Raw genomic sequence first — 20,000 nt, forward strand, 5'->3', positions numbered from 1 at the left:
GAGAGGAGTAGAGAGAGAGAGAGAGAGAGAGAGAGAGAGAGAGAGGAGAGAGAGAGAGAGAGAGAGAGAGAGAGAGAGAGAGAGAGAGAGAGAGAGAGAGAGAGAGAGAGAGAGAGAGAGAGAGGAGAGAGAGAGAGAGAGAGAGAGAGAGAGAGAGAGAGAGAGAGACCCTGCAGGAGTATTTCCTGTGTGTTGACGACCAAATTAAGTCAGTGGCACCAAATCAATAGTGGAAAGTTAGGAGAGTTGTGTTTCTAAGGGCCTAATGCTAATCGCTATCAGATGGTTTCGGTGGACGAAGGCACAACGTTTGTGCGTGTGTGTGTGCCTATGTGTGTAAGTATGACACACCAGTGGCTGCGGCTGTATGAGCGAAAGCATAAATAACCCAAATCCCATAAATCAATGTACTGGTTTATTGAGAAAATAAATAATCAATGCCTGACGGTGTAGGCAGCATTCACACTCCTAGTTCCAAAACTATCGGCGAAGGAGAAAAAAGAGTTGTGGAAATGTGGGTGGCATGTTGACGTTTGCAGCGCATTACGGTGTGCAGCAGCAATTGGAGTGATCAGAGTCTACTTGTATCCAGTGTACGGTGAGGCCAGGTTCTAATCATTGTCAGATGGTGGACAGAGCCTTCACGTCTGGAGACATTTGCAAGGCCTCTGGTCGTCTCGAGGCATGGGAGAGAGAGAGAGGGAGAGAGGGGATACAGGAGAAGGGAGAGAGGGGATATAGAGAGGGAGAGAGGGAGAGAGGAGAGGGGGGGATAGGGAGCGAGAGAGAGAGAGAGGAGAAGGGGCGAGAGAGAGCGGAGAGAGGGAGACGGAGAGAGAAATATATTCAACCCAGCGAGCTGTCCTTTGTTGTCTGAGAATGTGTGAGAGGGAAAATGGAGAGCAAATGAGACGGAATTAGTGGTTCGCCAAGTCGTGTGTCAACAAAATGTTTGTTTAAAGATGAGCTGAGATTGTTATGTTGCTGCGCTGACAATGTTAAAATGATGTGTTAATGTTGAAGGGGTTTTGACTGAGCTATATAATTGTTAGTATGACAACGTGTTGCCAAGACAACATGTTGTGGTTGGCAAATGGTGCTGAGCTATGCTACGTTAACATTTTTAAGGTGTTGACTTTTAACTCAAGTTCACACTCAATTTGGTAATGTTGTTATTGTCCTCCGAATGTCCTCGAAATGATGAATTGTGCTGTTGGGAACCAGGTTGAGCCAGATATTTCTTGACAGCCTGTTGTTTATCAAACACAGAGAGATCAACCACATGTGTACACAGTTGGGAAGCAGTTTATTTTAGCCTGCTAAATCGTCGGAACTGGAACTAAATCGTTTATCGCTGTTTTTTGTTTCTGTTCATGCTAGCTACTGTGATATTATTTTGTTGTGTTCCAGCGTCATTCCTTATGCAGGGCTGCCAAGTTTCAAAACAAGTTTGGAGTGAGATTACATCTGTTGGGGCGGAGCAACCCAAAAACTTGTCAGAGAGTGGTGACCTTTACCCCCACACTATTTTTATTGAAAACTGTTTCCAGCTATTTTACATATTTCTCTTAATTAATTAGTGTCTACATAGTGTAAATGTAGAAACAACACCATTTCAGACAAATACAATAAATAGTTTTACTTATACATTTGCAATGAATACAAATGGATAGCAAATGTCACCTTAGTATAGTCAATAAGAACAGCGGGCACTAGGGCATGGGTTCAAGGGATGATTTAAATGAGCCCCTCTTAAAAAGTGTGTGTGTGTGTGTGTGTGTGTGTGTGTGTGTGTGTGTGTGTGTGTGTGTGTGTGTGTGTGTGTGTGTGTGTGTGTGTGTGTGTGTGTGTGTGTGTGTGTGTGTGTGTGTGTGTGTGTGTGTGTGTGTCTGTGTACGTGTGGGATGAAGAGCCACTTGGTTAACCACTCACTTTTAAAAGTACACCTATAGGCGGCCACTCCAGTAAAAGCTTTCAGCTGATTCCCTTTTTCCTGCTCTCCTTCACTGCCTTCTCCAATGTGATTTACACTACATCCTCCACTGTCTCCTCCACTGTCTCCTCCCCTGTCTTCTTCACTGCCTCCTCCAATGTCCTCTCCACTGTCTCCTCCACTGCCTCCTTCCCTGTCTCCTCCAATGTCTTCTCCACTTTCTCCTCCACTGTCTCCTCCACTGTCTCCTCCACTGCCTCCTTCCCTGTCTCCTCCACTGTCTCCTCCACTGTCTCCTCCATTGTCTCCTCCACTGCCTCCTCCACTGTTTCCTTCCGTGTCTCCTCCACTGTCTCCTCCACTCCCTCCTCCACTGCCTCCTTCCCTGTCTCCCCCACTGTCTCCTCCTGATTTTCATTTTCTTCTTTGTTTTACAGCTGCAGCAGGAAGCCATCTTTGTTGTTGTTGAAATGCCTCCATGGCACACCTGCAGCCTCATCGTATTAATCCCGCCTCATGTTAGATAAACAGTTGTGATCGGTCTGTCTATTTCGTACCGGGCAGAGAAAATGTGTATAGGTGGGAGGGGGGGGGGGGGAGGGGCAGATCTAATCTGCCTTATATGCTTATTTGTCTGGTTCCCAGGCTTCCTCTTGAGTGTTTCACCGTGCCGTTGCAGCTACAGTGTGACCTTGGGCCGAGCTCAGTGTGCTCTGCTCTGTCTGCGTACAGCGTGGTCAGATTTCAGAGCTCTGCACGGTTCGAATCTGAGGCTTGCAAATAGCAAAATACTGCGTAATTTGAGTGAGAAATGAATAAAAAATAGTGTGGCGTGTGAGAGCTTGTGAAGAGGGTAATTTGCTCCAGTCTCACACTCAATGAGTGAGAGTTGGCAGCGGTGTTTTATGATGAGTCTTGCATAATTAAATGGATATTTATTTGTATTTTTTCACATTTCATTTTGCACTATCATGCTAAATTGGGGGACCCAATTGAGTTACGTTTATCTATATCTGTATATCTATCTATATATATTAAATCTTATTTTGTTTATACCTATAGGCCACGCAAGTCGGTATGTACCAGTGCTGAGCTCATGCAGTGCTTTTGGTTCAAACATTATTCATTTAGTTATCAGAAAGAGTCAGTTGGGCCTAGCTGCTGTCAGGCCGCGTCCTGCAGGAAATAAAAGGATAATGTGGCGGTGAAGTCACAGCCCCTCAAAATTGCTTTTCATCCACTATGAGTTAGTGTGTTGCATCTATCTACCGTCCCTATGTCCTCCTCTTTCTTTTCTTCGTACACGTGTAATAATTTAACTAGATTAGATAACGAATGCACTTATCCAAAGCGGTTCACAGTCAATTCATTTTTTTGTTGTTAATGACCATCGGAGATGCCTACAGGTAGACTGTTGACATCGGGGATCAGACGTAGAACCTCTCTGCCTTTTCCCTTGTCCCAGTAAGTTGACCCATGCAGAGTCTTTCCACTTTCTACACCCTACCGTGGTTCTGCTTGCTTTCTCACAACCTTTTGGTGTCCCCTAATATCTCTCTCTCTCTCTCTCTCTCTCTCTCTCTCTCTCTCTCTCTCTCTCTCTCTCTCTCTCTCTCTCTCTCTCTCTCTCTCTCTCTCTCTCTCTTATTTTCCTCTCTCTCTCTCTCTCTGTTTGTCAGGGTAGCAGTGTTTCCGATATATAAGCAAGCACATTTAGAGAGTAATTAAATGTTCTGTTTGGCTAGGCTAAGCAGACCTTTTGGCTGCAGGAACACAGTGTGTTTGGGACCTCTAAACCCAGCGACAGAACTGAGAGCTACACATAGGCAATTGAAAGCAAGGGAATCTGTTTGATTTTTCTAAGGGCAGAATTGAGAGCAGCACATAGTATAGTACTATAGTATAGTTCTTTAAAACTTGAGAGCCAATATTTAAGCTCCATGGATGGATGGATACATGGGTACGTTGATTAGATGGACAATATGAGTAGGAAGAAATTTGGCAAAAAGGAAATGTAAGCATTGGTATAGAGAGTTGATTATTCCCATGTTATTTTTTTGCCTAAAAACTTCCTATTGTTTTGCAGTGACCCCAGTTAGGAATATTTCATTTGTTTTCCATCTTCTGAGGTTGATCAACAGATTTGGACCGTTTCCCTTCTGGAATACAAGGTAGCAGCAAACATACACGCACACACACTCACACACACACACACACACACACACACAGACACACACACACACACACACACACACACACACACACACACACACACACACACACACACACACACACACACACACACACACACACACACACACACACACACACACACACACACACACACACACACACACACACATTTTCTCACACACACATTAGGCAGAGTAGAAAATATCCCTTATGATAAATGACGAATAATGGAGTGATAAAAAATAAATATCAAAAAAGGGGTAGCTCATACTTGAACCTGAACATTCTTTGGGCACAGAATGTACCGGTACGTACATTTCCGGGGGTCCTTGGAGCAATTAATGAGTCATATCCTTTGAGGTTCTGTCTTTCGTCTCACACACCTATTAAAACCTTTCCTTAGCACACACACATACTCGCACACACACTAACAAAACAGACACACACCTGCGAATGTACGCCTACACACACAGGCACGCACACACACACAAATACTCACAAAAACACACATGCATACATACCTGCAAATGTGTACAGACAAACAAACACATACACACACAGAAATACATAATGATCATAATATGCATAAACACCAACACGCGTTTCAATGCAAATGAAGGTACTATCAAATAGCACACACACCCGCACACACACGCACACTCTCTCACACAAACATACACACACACACACACACACACACACACACACACACACACACACACACACACACACACACACACACACACACACACACACACACACACACACACACACACACACACACACACACACACACACACACACACACACACACACACAGACAGAGACACAGACACCTGCAAATGTACACAAAAACAAAATCAGACCCACGTCACACACACATGCACACACGCACACACACATCCCGTCGTAGTCACCCGCAGCATGAACCTGACTGCATGGTGTTCCTAACACCTTAGCAGAGGGAAAACTGCTTGGCAAACACATCACGTCAACCCTCGTAGCAGCAGGGCTGAGATCAGCGCGTCACTCATCCTTGTGCACACTGACCCAGTGTTTCCTGACAGGTGTCTAAAGGGGTGGTCCGGAGCCGGCTCGGTCTGGACTGGAACTTTAGAAGGCAAACCATCAGTGTGCACTGTGTTCATCACTTAACTGATGAACCAGCATGGCAGTTCTGAGTGAATCACGTACACTCTCTGTCTCTGTCTTTGCCTCTCTCTCTCTCTCTCTCTCTCTCTCTCTCTCTCTCTCTCTCTCTCTCTCTCTCTCTCTCTCTCTCTCTCTCTCTCTCTCTCTCTCTCTCTCTCTCTGTGTCTCGCTCTCGCTCCCTCTCACACGCTCCCTCTCAATCTTTCTCACCCTCTCAAAAATCATCTATTTTAATTCATATCACACATCAAAACTGTTATTCACGGTCTCTTAGTAGACCAAAACAGTTTAGTTTACTCCACAGCAGTGCTCTGGGATTGACCAGTTTATGAAAAAAGTCAGCAGTTCACAAGAGTAAGCTTGGATGGCAGCCATGGGGAATTGTGCCAGTTCCATATTCATGTCAACAAGTTTGAAGCTGCATGTCAGCGCGTAGGACTGTGAGAATGTACAGTGATAGTAAGGCCTATGTGTAAACTAGGAATAAGTTCCATTAAAGTGACCCTCACCTTTACATACCCTATCATTCATTCTTTGGTGTTTTTTGCTGATTTTTTTGGATTTGTGTATGCTAAGCGAGTTTGACAACATCTAGCCAAAGTATGCGAGTTTTAAGATTGTCAAAATTAAAAAAAATAGCAATAATCAGAGTAACAGACCCCAAAACATGCACACACAACCCAAATGTATGAAATGGAATCCGAACACAGTTGCACATTACAATAAAGATTATGTTGTAACATCACCCGATTATTTAAATCATGTCATTTCTGGGCAGACTTTTTATGTGTGGTTATGTTTGTGTGTGTTTGTGTGTTTGCGTTAGATTATGTTTGTGTGTGTGTGTGTGTGTGTTGTGCTTGTGTGTGTCAGAGCAAGAGAGTGTGACTGTAACCTGTGTGCCCGCCTACCACTGAATATCTCTGAAAGCATTTTGATTTCCGTGATAGGTTGATGAGTAAGGTATGACTAGGGCACCGAGCCAATCATGGGTTGGAACTGGTAATTTGTCCATGAGAGGTTGTTGTGAGGTTGCTGTGTAAACTCTAGCATATGCAACCTCATGGGAGGATTGGCATGAGGTCACTGCAGAGGTCACTTGGTCATCAACGTTTGGAAACGTAGTTTGCTGTTTTATGCAATTTATTTGGATTATTCAACCAAATAAAATCTTGGTAGATTTTGTCCAACTCTACAATCAATCAATTGGTTGGAAATATAAACTGCACGCTATCTCTACATTATCTAAAACGACGGCCACAGTGCATTCTATGCTACCTGCTGGCTTAAATATCAGATAATTGCTGTTTAGAGAAGGTCAGATGGTTTCAGATCCACTCTTCAGAGGCAAAATTTTCCGCCGGTAAACCTGCCACACAAATTGAGAAATGTCACAGTGTGATAACCTGGGTCACACAGATTTCCAGTCCAATAAAAAACTTCAGGTACAATCTAATTATGATTCTGTAAGTCACACTTTATTTTTATAATTTCCGTTTTTGCTACACAAGACACTTCAATAGATACTGCCTACTTAATCGTCTTCGTGATGGAAGACAACAAAACTTTTAATTTCCTTCTCGATTTTGAAGCAAAATAAATAAATAAATAAACCAAACGCAAGTCAATACAGATAGAGGGCACTGTTTCAGCAGTTAATTTAAGTGTTGGTCCACTCTTTTTGAATAGTTTGCTGTGCAACCAATTGTTATAGAAGTAGTTATCTAAGTAGGCATCTAATCTGCAGAATGAATTAGGGATTTATTAAAGAAAGTAATCAAAAGTATTTAGCAAATGTATTTTGGTAAAGCCCATTGGCATGAGAGAAATGTGGGCATGTTCATCACCTCGAGAAGCCTGGGTAGAAATCTGGTGAACGTATTTCCGGCATTTCAGGCACTTAGCCTACCGCATGTGTGTGTTTGTTTATTTATCTGTCTCTACCCTTGTCCACAGGTGCACATGTTTGTATGCATTACCATTTCCCCTCCCTCCGCCAGTCTACCTGTCAGTGTTTTTTACTGGCCTTTGTGAAGCAGAGAGAGAGTGGCAGTTTGGAGAAGCCATTGAAAGGAGGGATTTGAGCCGTAATCCGCTTTACTGATCCTTCTTTTAGAAACAAGCGCCTGCCTGGCACGCTGCCTGGCTCTCGCCTTGGCATGCCTGCCTCTGATACCTGTAGGCCGGCCTTGTAAACCGAAACCAACTGTGGCATTCTGTGCTTCCCACATGCCTCGGATCAGACACTAGCCGAGCTGGAAAATCAGGGCCTGGGCTGGTTGTGCCACACGCGTAAGTTGTAAACGGTCCCTGCGAATGCACGTAATGCCAGGCGACAGCAGCGGCTGTGGCTGGGGCACTGCTCTCCCTGTACTTTGTGGTTTTCGGTTCGTTCTCATGTTGCCCTCCATTTTGTAAAGTAGGGACCGCTGTTTGTCGGAGATTATTCCAATATTTTTCTCATGCCTTCTCCGTTTTTTTTTCTAACCAATGGCGCTATTAGCTTGGTTGTTGCAGTCACCAAATGGCACATGCTATTTTCTTATTCTGCAACTTATTGGTCCCCTCAGTGGAGTAAACTTCCATTTCAGCGCATTTTCCTATAGTATTGCTTGAGAGAGATATAAACTTTTTAAGGGTCTTGATTTATGGACAACTTGGCTTTTTTAACACCCAATATGAATTGACCTCTTTGTCTGCAATGGTCTCACCGATGGGGAATACACATGCACATATAAAGGGGCCACTTCAGGGGCACAAATAGATATAGGGCCCAGATACACACACACACACACACACACACACACACACACACACACACACACACACACACACACACACACACACACACACACACACACACACACACACACACACACACACACACACACACACACACACACACACACACACACACACACAATAAGCATCACGCGCACACATGCATGTATACACACACACACACACACACACACACAGACACACCCACACACACACACGCTGGACTGATTTATAGAGAGGTAATAAAAAGTAACGTTGTGTGAAATGGATCCAGTTCAAGTAACGTGTGCTGGAGGCTATGGAGAAACTGACCCACCCAGATAGGTCATGTATTTGCTTATAGAAATGCATTCAAGGTAGCTTTTAATTGTCTACCTGCGCAGGTGGAGCAGCCTCACCCGATGAGCTGATGTGCTTTATCAAAATAGCGGTATATATCTCTCAACTATGCCGATTAATGACTGCTAATGATTTTTGGAGACAAAAAATATTCACTTTTGCGTTCCTTCAACGTTCCTCACATTTTTATTTTTTAATTTGCTTAAAATGGTTAAAGTTTATATTCATAAACATGTACTTTATTGATGTATTTGTGCTTAAGTACTACTATATTTAATAGACCATTCAACATGCAATTTCTACATTTTTATTTTTACCGTAGCTATTGGATACAAAATGCTTTCATATGATTCTTACATATTCTGTGTCATTATAGAGTAAAACATTAAGGTATTGTGATTTGAAGCTCGCTTGAGATTTTGTGACTGCGGATGATGAACCCAATGGCATAAGTATGAGCTGGAGCGTGAAGCGGATGGTAGAACAACAAAGGCATGTGTTCTAGCTGACCTTTCCTTCTTTTGCACAGGGACTACTGAGCAGTCAGGAACCAGATCCTCGTTGAGAGGATCTATCAAGTTGTCCTAGTCTGTGTGACGGTAAGAGATTATTCACTTAAATACATTATATTCTTCTCTATTTATGCACTTTGGAAGTCAAGCTACCTTTTAAACAAAACCTTTAAGATATATAGTAGATTTAGCTTTTATTAAATGAAACACTTTGTTTTGTTACTCTATTAGCTACAGAATATTGTACTTTAAACAATGTATTCCAGTGTATATTTCCAAACCCCTGTCCTTGTACCGTACTTCTGGATTCCTAAAAGACCTGCTTGGCTGTCCTTGGTTTTCTTGTCAGGTACTGAGAGCATGTGATGTCTTAACTCATCAGGATCATTTAGACTACTGAAAGGTGCCATGTCTTGAAAGACAACACAAAGAGAACCCTGACAACTTTCGCTCCGCACAGATTTGTTTTTCGGGAGTAAATGTCCGGGAGAGCGGGGGCGGTTAGGACGTGCTGCCCTGAGTATCTCATAGTTGAGTTAAAACTGATGCTTGGCCTTCTGTGTTGTTGAACATCAGCCGTCTGGGTCTATTGAGGAGAAGACACATGTTTCAGCAAGGCCATTACTACTGAAACCTGAGGAGGTGTTTTACACTCCCACACACTCACACACACACACACACACACCTGCTGGCACGCACACGCCTGCACTCATTCACTCACACACACACACACACACACACACACACACACACACACACACACACACACACACACACACACACACACACACACACACACACACACACACACACACACACACACACACACACACACACACACACACACACAGGTGTGCAGGAAAACGTAATTGTTTCGCTGAAAGGCACTGCCCTGAGAGACTCAGGATGGAGTCAGGCATTGTGTGTGTGCATGAGACTGTGACTTTGTCTGTGTGTGTGGGGGAGAGGATGACTGGTATGTGTGCATCAGATTGAATTTGTACCAAGCCAGCAGTGAGGTCATGAACTCGATAATGGGGAAAAAATAAATCGATTTTTTTTTCTTTCCATCACATCTCTCTGCAAAGTCTTGTGTATATGTGGTCCACACCAGTTCAAATCTGGGTAATAGTTCCTAAAAATGGTCCAAGTTTTATATATTAATAGTATTCCTCTGGGGGAATCCCAATGAATTCCTTATTTTATTGTGATAGAATGCATTGCATGCATGCATGCATCATAATCAAACATGTTTAAGTCTAGTTTTTCACAAAATCTTACTTTCACAATTTTTCAATGCCATAACCCATAGGATGACAGCTGGTTTAGAAATTAATTTTATTTTCAGACATGCTGCTCAGGGGGAATTTCAACGACTTTGAAATGCATTCTAGTCTTCATTGCACACACACACACACACACACACACACACACACACACACACACACACACACACACACACACACACACACACACACACACACACACACACACACACACACACACACACACACACACACACACACACACACACACACACACACACACACACCAGCAGTGCAAGCGTTGAGCAGCCTGCTCAGCAGAAAGTACTTAGGGCTCTATAAGAGGGGGCTGCGGGCTCTATCTTAATCCTGGTGTGGACAGCAACAGCCTCCCCAGTATGCCACTGCCATGCGACACCACTGTTTATACCTTTTGTATTTAAAGTCTGCACTTCCTTAACCTCGGTTAAGCTGCGGTGGGCAACAACAGAGGCAAAACTTAAAAATATATAACTTTTTCAAAGTAAAAGTGCGCAAGTACGATTACAATTACTAAGCCACAAAAAAGCCCATTTTGTTTTTTAACTTTTCTTTCTTGTGTGCATGTTATTGTGTACTTACCATAACACTGATTCTATATGTTTAAAGGTGATGATACGGTCAATAGGTGTAGTGAAGCTCAACGATTTATTTCCTGGCGTCTTGCATGTATTCCATATTGACTGCAGAGGTCACTACTGTCTCTAGTATGTTGCAGGTGTCGCAAAGTACCACACAAGTTGTAAGGCTCAGGGTCTCCACTCTCCAGAGTGAATGGTTCACCTGGTCATGGTTATACTAATATCACAATCACATAATAAATCGGTGGGAAGGAAGCCAAACAAATCTTGCCCTGTTGGTTTGATTAGACCAAACTGTTAACATTGTAGTCCACAACAGTATCAATCTCATTAAGGGGGAGGGACCTTGAGAAATAACATTTAAAACACATGTATTAAAACCAAAATGGAATAAAGCTCCTTACCTGCCATTTAACATAGCTTACCTGCAGTCCAACACAATGGACAGGGTTGGGAGATAAAGTCTCTGCGAGACTAAGCGGGTTGGTTCTGTCAAAGTCCCCAAGGTTTAAAACCCCACCACAGTTATCCATTGGTATTGTTAGTAGTAGTGAGTTCGGGCCCCCTCCCAGGGTGCGTTTTGTTTTAATGTCTCTGCAGCGGTGGGGGTATGGGGGGAGGGGGTCCTTCGGGCTTGTTGAGGGACACCTGCTGGCAGTGTGGAGAGGTGTTTGTGTGATGGACACGGTTCCGCTTCAGGTGGCGCTAATTCCTCTTTCAAAGGGGGCAGTGGAGGTGAAGCGAAGCTGGGGTGTGTGCTTGTGCTTTCATCCCACTAGCATGCAGTGATAAGCATCCTAATGCAGTGCTGTGCACTCAGCGCGCTTCCATCAGACGGAGTTCATTGGCCGGCCAGACACGGCATGTTGTGAAAGGCCCTGATCATGAGTATAAGCCTTGCCTACCTATCTATACTTGTATACAGAATATATTAGTATAACACATGTCCATGCCAAGATATAGACAATTAAACCCTTGACAGTTTATAAAAAGCTGTGTTGGGCTTATTTTTGGAATATGATTCACAGAGCAGTTATATATAACCACTAACCAATAGCCATTTTTACATGGACAACTTATAAATCATTGAGTCTATAACATGTCATAAATAATCGCTAATGCTAAATTACCAGAGACCTAAGTGATACATTTGATTGGTCTGCAGCCAAGACATTATTAATGATGTTATTATTATTTATTTTTTATTATTATCTGAAACGGAGGAAAGCAACGGTACATTCCTGACGTCTTCAGTGGATTAGTCGTCTCATCACTTCAGCACAGTCCCATTCATAGGCTGCCTCTGCCAACTAATAGTTCCATTGCTCTTGGTCATAAACTTCCAGGCACTTCCAGAGCGCTGCCCTCTTTAAGTAATTTATAGACCAGCACCCCAAGGCCACCCTGACACATGTTGGAGAGGGAAAAGTAACGCAAACATACTCAAGCATAGACTCATTCCCAGCAGGATGTTCTCTTGTCTTTCTGATCATTGTATTGTAAAGGACTTGTTTTGTTAAACATTGATGAAATGGGACATTCATTATTTTTGTTATTGGGTATTATAAAACATTGTGGAAATATGAAACACAAGGATTTTGATCCTCATCGTCATGTGTGATAAAAAGTTCTCATATTCATTAATCCGACATTCAACTGTAACCTCAATGTTAATCATTTCCGTTACATGGGCCCAAGGCATGGGTCGAAGGCCCAATCCCATTTCTACCCCTTACCCCTTCCCCTTCCCCCTCCCCCTTGTTTTGAAGGGGTAAGGGGAAGGGTAAGGGGTAGAAATGGGATTGGGACTTAGGCCCAATCCCATTTCTACCCCTTACCCCTTACCCCTTCCCCTTACCCCTTCCACTTCCCCCTTCCCCTTACCCCTTCAAAACAAGGAGGAGAGGTAAGAAGAAGGGGTAAGGGGTAGAAATGGGATTGGGGGGCCTAAATGTATCTCCCCCTGCCCTCTTGTGACTCCTGTTAGCGGGCTCCTGGGTGAGGTCTGTCTTCACCTCCCCTCAGCATTGAGCCGCCAATCTAACTTGTGTTTTTACAAACATCACGGGGAAGAGCTGTCCCATTTGACCACTCTCTGTGGACGGACACAAGCGGCACCTAATTGGTTGTTAGCACTATGCGTCTCACTTGCGTGTGTTCGTTTTGTATTGCCTTTCATCGCATCTGCTGGTCCCAAATGGCTTCACAGGCCTGCGTTGGATGACCCCGCCTGACCCCCAAAAGGACACTCTCAGAAGAGAAGTAAACAGAAGACACCAGGAACACGTAGGAGACATGCCTCCGTTCAGGGATCAATAGGAGTGTGTTAGAATATAATACATAATAGCAATATAATAGTGGGTTAATGTCAAGGCACAAGCTTCAATTACAGTAGTCACAGCTAATCAGAAATAGCATTCAATTAGTCGAAACTGTGAGGCATAGTCAAATGCTAAGCATGAAAATCTGCATTCCTGTATGCAGCTGCAAGACCGGAATGCTAAACATGGTTAAATAGTTTCTCATGATGCGTGTGATGGACACCGTTTCGGTCGAGTCAATCAGAAGATGAGAAGAAAAGTAGCGATAAAAATAAAGCAGATTATAATTTTATTAACTTTGCAATGTCTGTGTAGCTTGAGGGATATTTTGTCTACTTTTGCTTTTCCTCACAGCACTTGCAGTAAGAACAATTCAAAGTAAGCTACCAAGGCTCTCCATTAGATAACACATTCTCTCGGAATAAGTGCACATGCCTCCACTGTAGGTATTGGTGAGGCATTGGTGTCTTATATTGGACACGGCTATAGAGTTGTTATCTTGGCGTCAGTACCTGAACGACGTATCTTATTAGGGCAAAGCAAGATTATTTATTCAATCTGGATTCATGTGCATCAACACACACACACACACACACACACACACACACACACACACACACACACACACACACACACACACACACACACACACACACACACACACACACACACACACACACACACACACTTGAAGGGCCTCTTTGTGGCCCTGGGTTCAGGGAGTAATGAGGCGATTGAGTTACACACAGCGGCTTGTGACTCGCGTTGTTGGGTCGGGGACCTTGACTAACATCAGCTAACCCGTGTTTGAGATGCTCATCCCCCGGCCGGAGTGTGAGGGGGTGGGGGGGTGATTAGGAATTAGCGTGACTTTTTTATTTATTTACAATATATTTTAAAATGCAATAAAATGTATTGGTAATCAGACAGGATGTGTCTTTCTTTATAAGAGTTAATCAAATACAAAATAATAATCTATGTCTGAGTAATGTAACTAGCCCTCGGTAGTGGAATGTGGGAGGATGCAAATGCATGGAGGTATAGTGGAGGTCAATTCACCCGGATTTGTGTTTGTGTGTGCCTGTGTGTGTGTGTGTGTGTGTGTTGTGATGTCTGCCAAATACGTTTGCATGTGTTGTTGACAAACTTATTGTACCTTGCCGCTCATTTCCCCCGAGAGACTTGGGAGTCACAGCCACAACTCTTTATAACTGTCTAATGTATAAATTCAGATCTCAGTGTTTGTTGTGTTGTTTGACATTCTAATCCTGTTATTCCTCAATAAATTCAACTGTGCAAAGGTCCTGAAGTAGTCACACATAAACACGTTTCTCAGGCTGTAGAGACGACAGATTTTAGAAATCCAATCCTAAGTGGAAACACACCGTTTGATGTGGAGCGTTTTTTATCTTGGGAATTTGCAATACACACCACATACAAAGTGTCGGGACGCTAGATGTACATTACTTCAACACACTGGTATCAAAGTTGCAGCTGCACGTAAGACCACCCAGAGTGTGTAACTTGAAGACGTCCATACCCCCATAACCAGCACACACACACACACACACACACACACACACACACACACACACACACACACACACACACACACACACACACACACACACACACACACACACACACACACACACACACACACACACACACGCACTCATGCAGTGACACACACACACACACACACACACGCTCATGCAGTGACACACACACACACACACACACACACGCTCATGCACTGACACACACACACACACACACACACGCTCATGCACTGACACACACACACACACACACACACACACACACACACACACACACACACACACACACACACACACACACACACACACACACACACACACACACACACACACACTTGCGCATGCACAGATACACACATGTTCATGCATTTACACACACATACCCACACACCACACGCTTGACACATAATGGAATGTGTCAAGTGTTATTACATATAGCAAGTGGCAGTGTCCGAAAAAGGTTTTTCTGAAACACAAGATTGTACATACATGTTATAAAGAGGTTAGACAGGAAACATGAAGCAGGTGATTCGGGCCACAATTTTCAAACATTGAAGTGACCAAGAGCTTCAAAATAGATTTCTAGCTCGAGAGTAGAGCAGAACATTGACACATCATCAGTTGTCCTTCAACGCAGGTGATGTCAACTTGTGGTGATCCGTAAAGGCCATGCATGGATTCTGCTTTAGTGTCTTAACAGATGTCTTTGTCTTTGCAGCAGGAGTGAATATGTATGAACACACTCATGCACTCTCAAACTTGAACATTGAACATAATAACCTACATTCAATGAGCTCAATATAGATTATAAATAAAAGTATATTTCCGCATCCAGTGCGAATCATCGAGAACAAACATGCACACACAAACTTCACTTGGAAGTTGGGGCATGCCAGGCCTGTCAACTCAGGGCAAAGGTCACATTGAAGGGTCAGAGTGTTAGTTGTATGTGTTTCACTGGAGAAGGGTCCTCCTCAGTTACAGACATAATGGACGCCATGAATAAGGTCATCCAAGATGATAGATAGTTAGAAAGATAAATAGGTTGATCAAAAAGTGAGGATAATCGTGTGCTTTTTGTAGCCTCGATGTTTCAGTGACTCAAATCATAGTTTAAATTTGATAGGAAAAATGTGTGGTTTAGCCATGTTTAATCAATACGGAATCTAAAAAAAGCATTCGTGTCTACCTCCATTCAAATCACTGTTGAATACCCACACACATGTAAATAAAATCGGCTTGCCTACATCTGTGCCAAAACATGCATGCATGAATGCAGGCCTTGGTGTGTAAGGTATGTTGGGGGCTGTCCCGACATAAAGGGCCCATGGTGGTCATTGAAGAACCTGCCATGAACCTTAACATGGCCGACAGTGGCTTGTCTATGTTTGGGAGCTGGAGCGAGGCTTCTGGCCCTCCGGCCAACCCGGCCTGTGTGACTTCTCTCTGTGTGTGTGTGTGTGTGTGTGTGTGTGTGTGTGTGTGTGTGTGTGTGTGTGTGTGTGTGTGTGTGTGTGTGTGTGTGTGTGTGTGTGTGTGTGTGTGTGTGTGTGTGTGTGTGTGTGTGTGTGTGTGTGTGTGTGTGTGTGTGTGTGTGTGTGTGTGTGTGTGTGTGTGTGTGTGTGTGTGTCTGTCCACCTCTGCCATTCCTTTGTGTTTGAAGGGTTCTATATATGTGTGCAAGTGTGTGTGTGTGTGTTTGTGTGTGTGTAAGCGTATATATTTCCTTTCCCCTCACTCTCTCTTCATCTCACTCACTCTCTCTCACTCTCTCTCTATTAGAATAATAACACGATTATTGTTTCCTCTTTATGTATGAGATCACCTCACAGATAATACTTTCAAAGGCAATCACATAAGGAAGTACATAACGGGTTCATGTTGTTGAATTTGATGGAACCAACATAGCAAGGATAAAGGTAGGTATCAGGATAACTTTACTTTACCACTCAGTATATGGGTTTCTTTGCTTTGGTAGTTTGAGTTGTTTATTCATTCTATTGAAAAAATCTCTCTCTCTCTGTCTCTCCATCTCTCCCTCACTCTCTCCCTCCCTACCTCTCTCCCTCCCTTCGTGACCAGTCTTTGGGCCTTTCTGTATATAGGTCTCAGGGTTCAAAGGTCACGGGGGTTGCAGTGTCTGTATGAATGGAGGCCTGTTTTTAGGTGGCCAGAGAGAACGTGTGTTGTGTGTGTGTTTTAGAATATAAAAGTGTGAGGCGGAGGCTGAGCGCAACAGAGAGGATCTTTTGTGTGCAGGGCCTTCATTTTTTTTCATAACATTACTGAGTTGTGATGTTTCAATTTTCAAAATCTTTCTCCCAACTCCATTTAATATTCTTTATCCATCACGGGCCCTTCTCCCTGTCCTCTCGAGGAAGGAACACCTGGTTAGCCACCTGGTTACACCCCAGCTTTACCTATCCCAGATACAACGCTTCCTTCATGCATGTCAGCCATCGGTTTACTAAGTGAAATGCGAGGGGATGGCTGCACAAAGTCATGTACCACATGCTTTGTTCCCGTGTTGAAGAATGCGATTGTTAAGTTAACATGGCCTCAGAGCATGTGTGCGCCTGCACCCTTTGCTTGTTCTGGTCATCCTGTCATAATCGTAATTCCCTTGTATATTTATTTTTCCTTTGTATCATTCTGTCGGCTGTTGCCCCCCTGCCCCCCCCCCCCCCGCCTCTCTCAATCTTTTCTCCCCTTTCCCGTCCCTTGTATTACCCCTGCACCCTCCCCCTCTCCCCTGGCCTTGTCCATTCCTCTCTCTCTCTCTCTCTCTCTGTCTCTCTCTCTTTCCCCTCCATCCATTCATCCCTCTCTTCCCTTCTCTGCTAATTGCCGGCTCAGGATCCGGGAGCTCGTTAATTAGTGGAGGGGAGACAGGTGGCGCCACAGTGTTGTGATGCTGCTCGTTAGTCGTGCGCATGCGTGTGTGCGTGTGTGCGTGTGTGTGCGCGCGTGTGTATGTATTTCTGTGTGTCCAAGTGTGTGTTTTTGTGTACGTGCCTGCGTGCGTATGCGTGTGCGGGTATGTTTGTGTGCGCGTGAGAGAGGGCGTGTGTGTGTGTGTGTGCATGAATGCATGTATGTGCCTATGTGTGTGAGGTTACGTCTGTATTTGCGCCTGTGTGTGTGTGTCAGTGTGTCAGTGTCTATGTGTGCGTTTGTGTGTGCCTATTTGTGTGTGCTTGCATGTCAGCGTGTGTGTAATCATACGTGTGTTTGGGTGTGTGTGTGGGTGGTATGTGTGTGCGGGTGTGTGAGTGGTATGTGCGTGTGTCGGTTAGTGTGCACGGTGCGCGGCGGTGGCCCAGCTTGTTAGCGGCGCGGGGTCCGGGCTCTTTGTAATCTCTTTGTTTACGCGGTGCTAAAAGGGCCCTGCGAGGCCATGAACTCCCCACGCTCTTGTCCTGCTGCGCCTCTCACCCCGAGCAAAACCTCACACCCCCCCACCCCCCCCCCCCCCCCGCCACCCTGGACGACACTCTCCTCCCACCTCCCATCATCTCACAGCCCCCCTCCCAACACCTCACAGCCTCCCCCCCCCCTCCCCGCCTCTCACCTCTTCCGGCCTAGCCTGTGCTACGACGTCGATCATGGGAGCGAGGACGAGGCTGCTGTGGACCTGCTACAGCTCTGTAGACCTGTTGCATGTATGTGCTTCATGCGTGGTTTTTTTTCTACACCCGTAGACTCCTCTCTTTTATGTTGGACTACAGTTCCGTAAGGTTTTCCCCTGTCATAAATAGTTATGTTTATTAAATCACGATAATCCTCCCCGTCTTCACATTACCACAACATTTCATTCATTAGTTTAATATTTTTGTTTTTCAAAGTAGAGACGAGAACACACACACACACACACACACACACGCAGTTTACAAACAAAACAGTCACATATATACCGCAAAATATTTGATCCCATGTATACGATATATAGACTTTGACCATTCCAAATGTCCAAGTGTCTCTTCTGGCACCATCTAACTGAACCTTACCTGACTTCTCCGTCCCCTCCTCTCGCTTCACACTAATTCCTCTTTGGTGTGCCCTTGCTCTCTCTCTCGTTCTCTCACTCTCTCTCTCCTTCACCTCTAACCTCTCTCACACGGAGCTGCTTTGAACTCGTCCACAACATGCTGTGTGTCTGGGCCTGGCAGGATGTTTCGCGGTGTTTGGTAAAGTCTATGGGAATGGATCATCACAGTGTGCTAGTGTTTTGGTTTAACAGATGGCACACAATCGCTTGTTCAAATGGTCGCCCTTTTGGCCCGGGGTGGATAGCGTTCTGGTCGGTGTTGTGGGCATTTGTGTTCCGTGTGTGTGTGTGTGTGTGTGTGTGTGTGTGTGTGTGTGTGTGTGTGTGTGTGTGTGTGTGTGTGCGTGTGCGTGTGCGTGTGCGTGTGCGTGCGCGTGTCTGTGGGTCGGTCTTTGCAGGTGTGGGGGTACAGGCCGTTTGCGGGTCAGGTTTCTAACTGTGGCGTCAGCTCAATCTGTCTTCTTCTTTTTATTTTATTCTCTATTCCCATATTCTGTTGTATTCCTTTCCTCCTTCTTTTTCCTCTCTTCCTTTTGTTATTCTATCAGTCCATCTTTTTCTCTCGTGCTTTCTTTGACTCCATTTTTATTGATATAAGGTAGATCCTTCTTACTTTATTTGTCACCTTTAATGTTTACAAATTCAATTATGGCATTTCACCGAATTACTTATCTGAAAGTAAGGCAAGCAACATCTGGAAAACATTCATATTTCACAATTTTTCATTCATAAATTGTGGACAATGGCAGTTCTGTTGCGTTTTGTGTTCATCTTAATGTGTTTTGTGATGTATGGCATACTTATATTTTTGTGCACGTGTGCTAGTGTGCTAGTGTGGGCGTTTGTGTTGTTGTTGTGGTTGTTATCCACCATTAAGTCTGTCGCTACACCGACTGCTGATGTCACTTTATATAATTTATTGTGTGAGCTCTGAACTGCTACATTTACATATGTAGATTGGGCTACAGGTATGCTAAATACAATCGAACTGCCCCTCCCTCTACTTCTCCCCATGGAAGATTTACCGGTGGGCGCATTCTTACAGACAAACAATGGCACTGGTTATTTGCTAAACTGCTGCTGATCATAGTCAAAATAGTCACCTTTTCTAAGTGGAGAAGCAGCTGAACACCCCGTCTTGTGTGTCCCTCTCTCTCTCTTTTCCTTTCTTTCCCTCCCCTGTCTCTCTGTCTCCCTGCCTCTCTCGCTCCTAGCTCCCACTGAGCAGGTGTCCCTATCTGTGACTCCTCTCTCGGCTATTCAACGCAACCTTC

General features: G+C 44.3%; 1 protein-coding gene across 3 annotated transcripts in view; it reads left to right on the forward strand.

The window, feature by feature from the left end:
• The window catches only part of bmpr1ba (bone morphogenetic protein receptor, type IBa), a 65,194-nt gene that overhangs the window by 12,303 nt on the left and 32,891 nt on the right, over positions 1–20,000 (forward strand). For 2 of the 3 annotated variants that reach the window (XM_056591790.1, XM_056591788.1), the window contains exon 2: positions 8,928–8,997. The exons of the other annotated variant lie outside the window; for it this stretch is intronic. The gene's annotated coding sequence lies outside the window, so the exon portion shown is untranslated. The remainder of the gene's footprint in view (positions 1–8,927; positions 8,998–20,000) is intronic. 3 annotated transcript variants of the gene reach the window in all.

This window comes from Gadus chalcogrammus, chromosome 6 (assembly GCF_026213295.1).
Source record: "Gadus chalcogrammus isolate NIFS_2021 chromosome 6, NIFS_Gcha_1.0, whole genome shotgun sequence".
NCBI lineage: Eukaryota > Metazoa > Chordata > Actinopteri > Gadiformes > Gadidae > Gadus > Gadus chalcogrammus.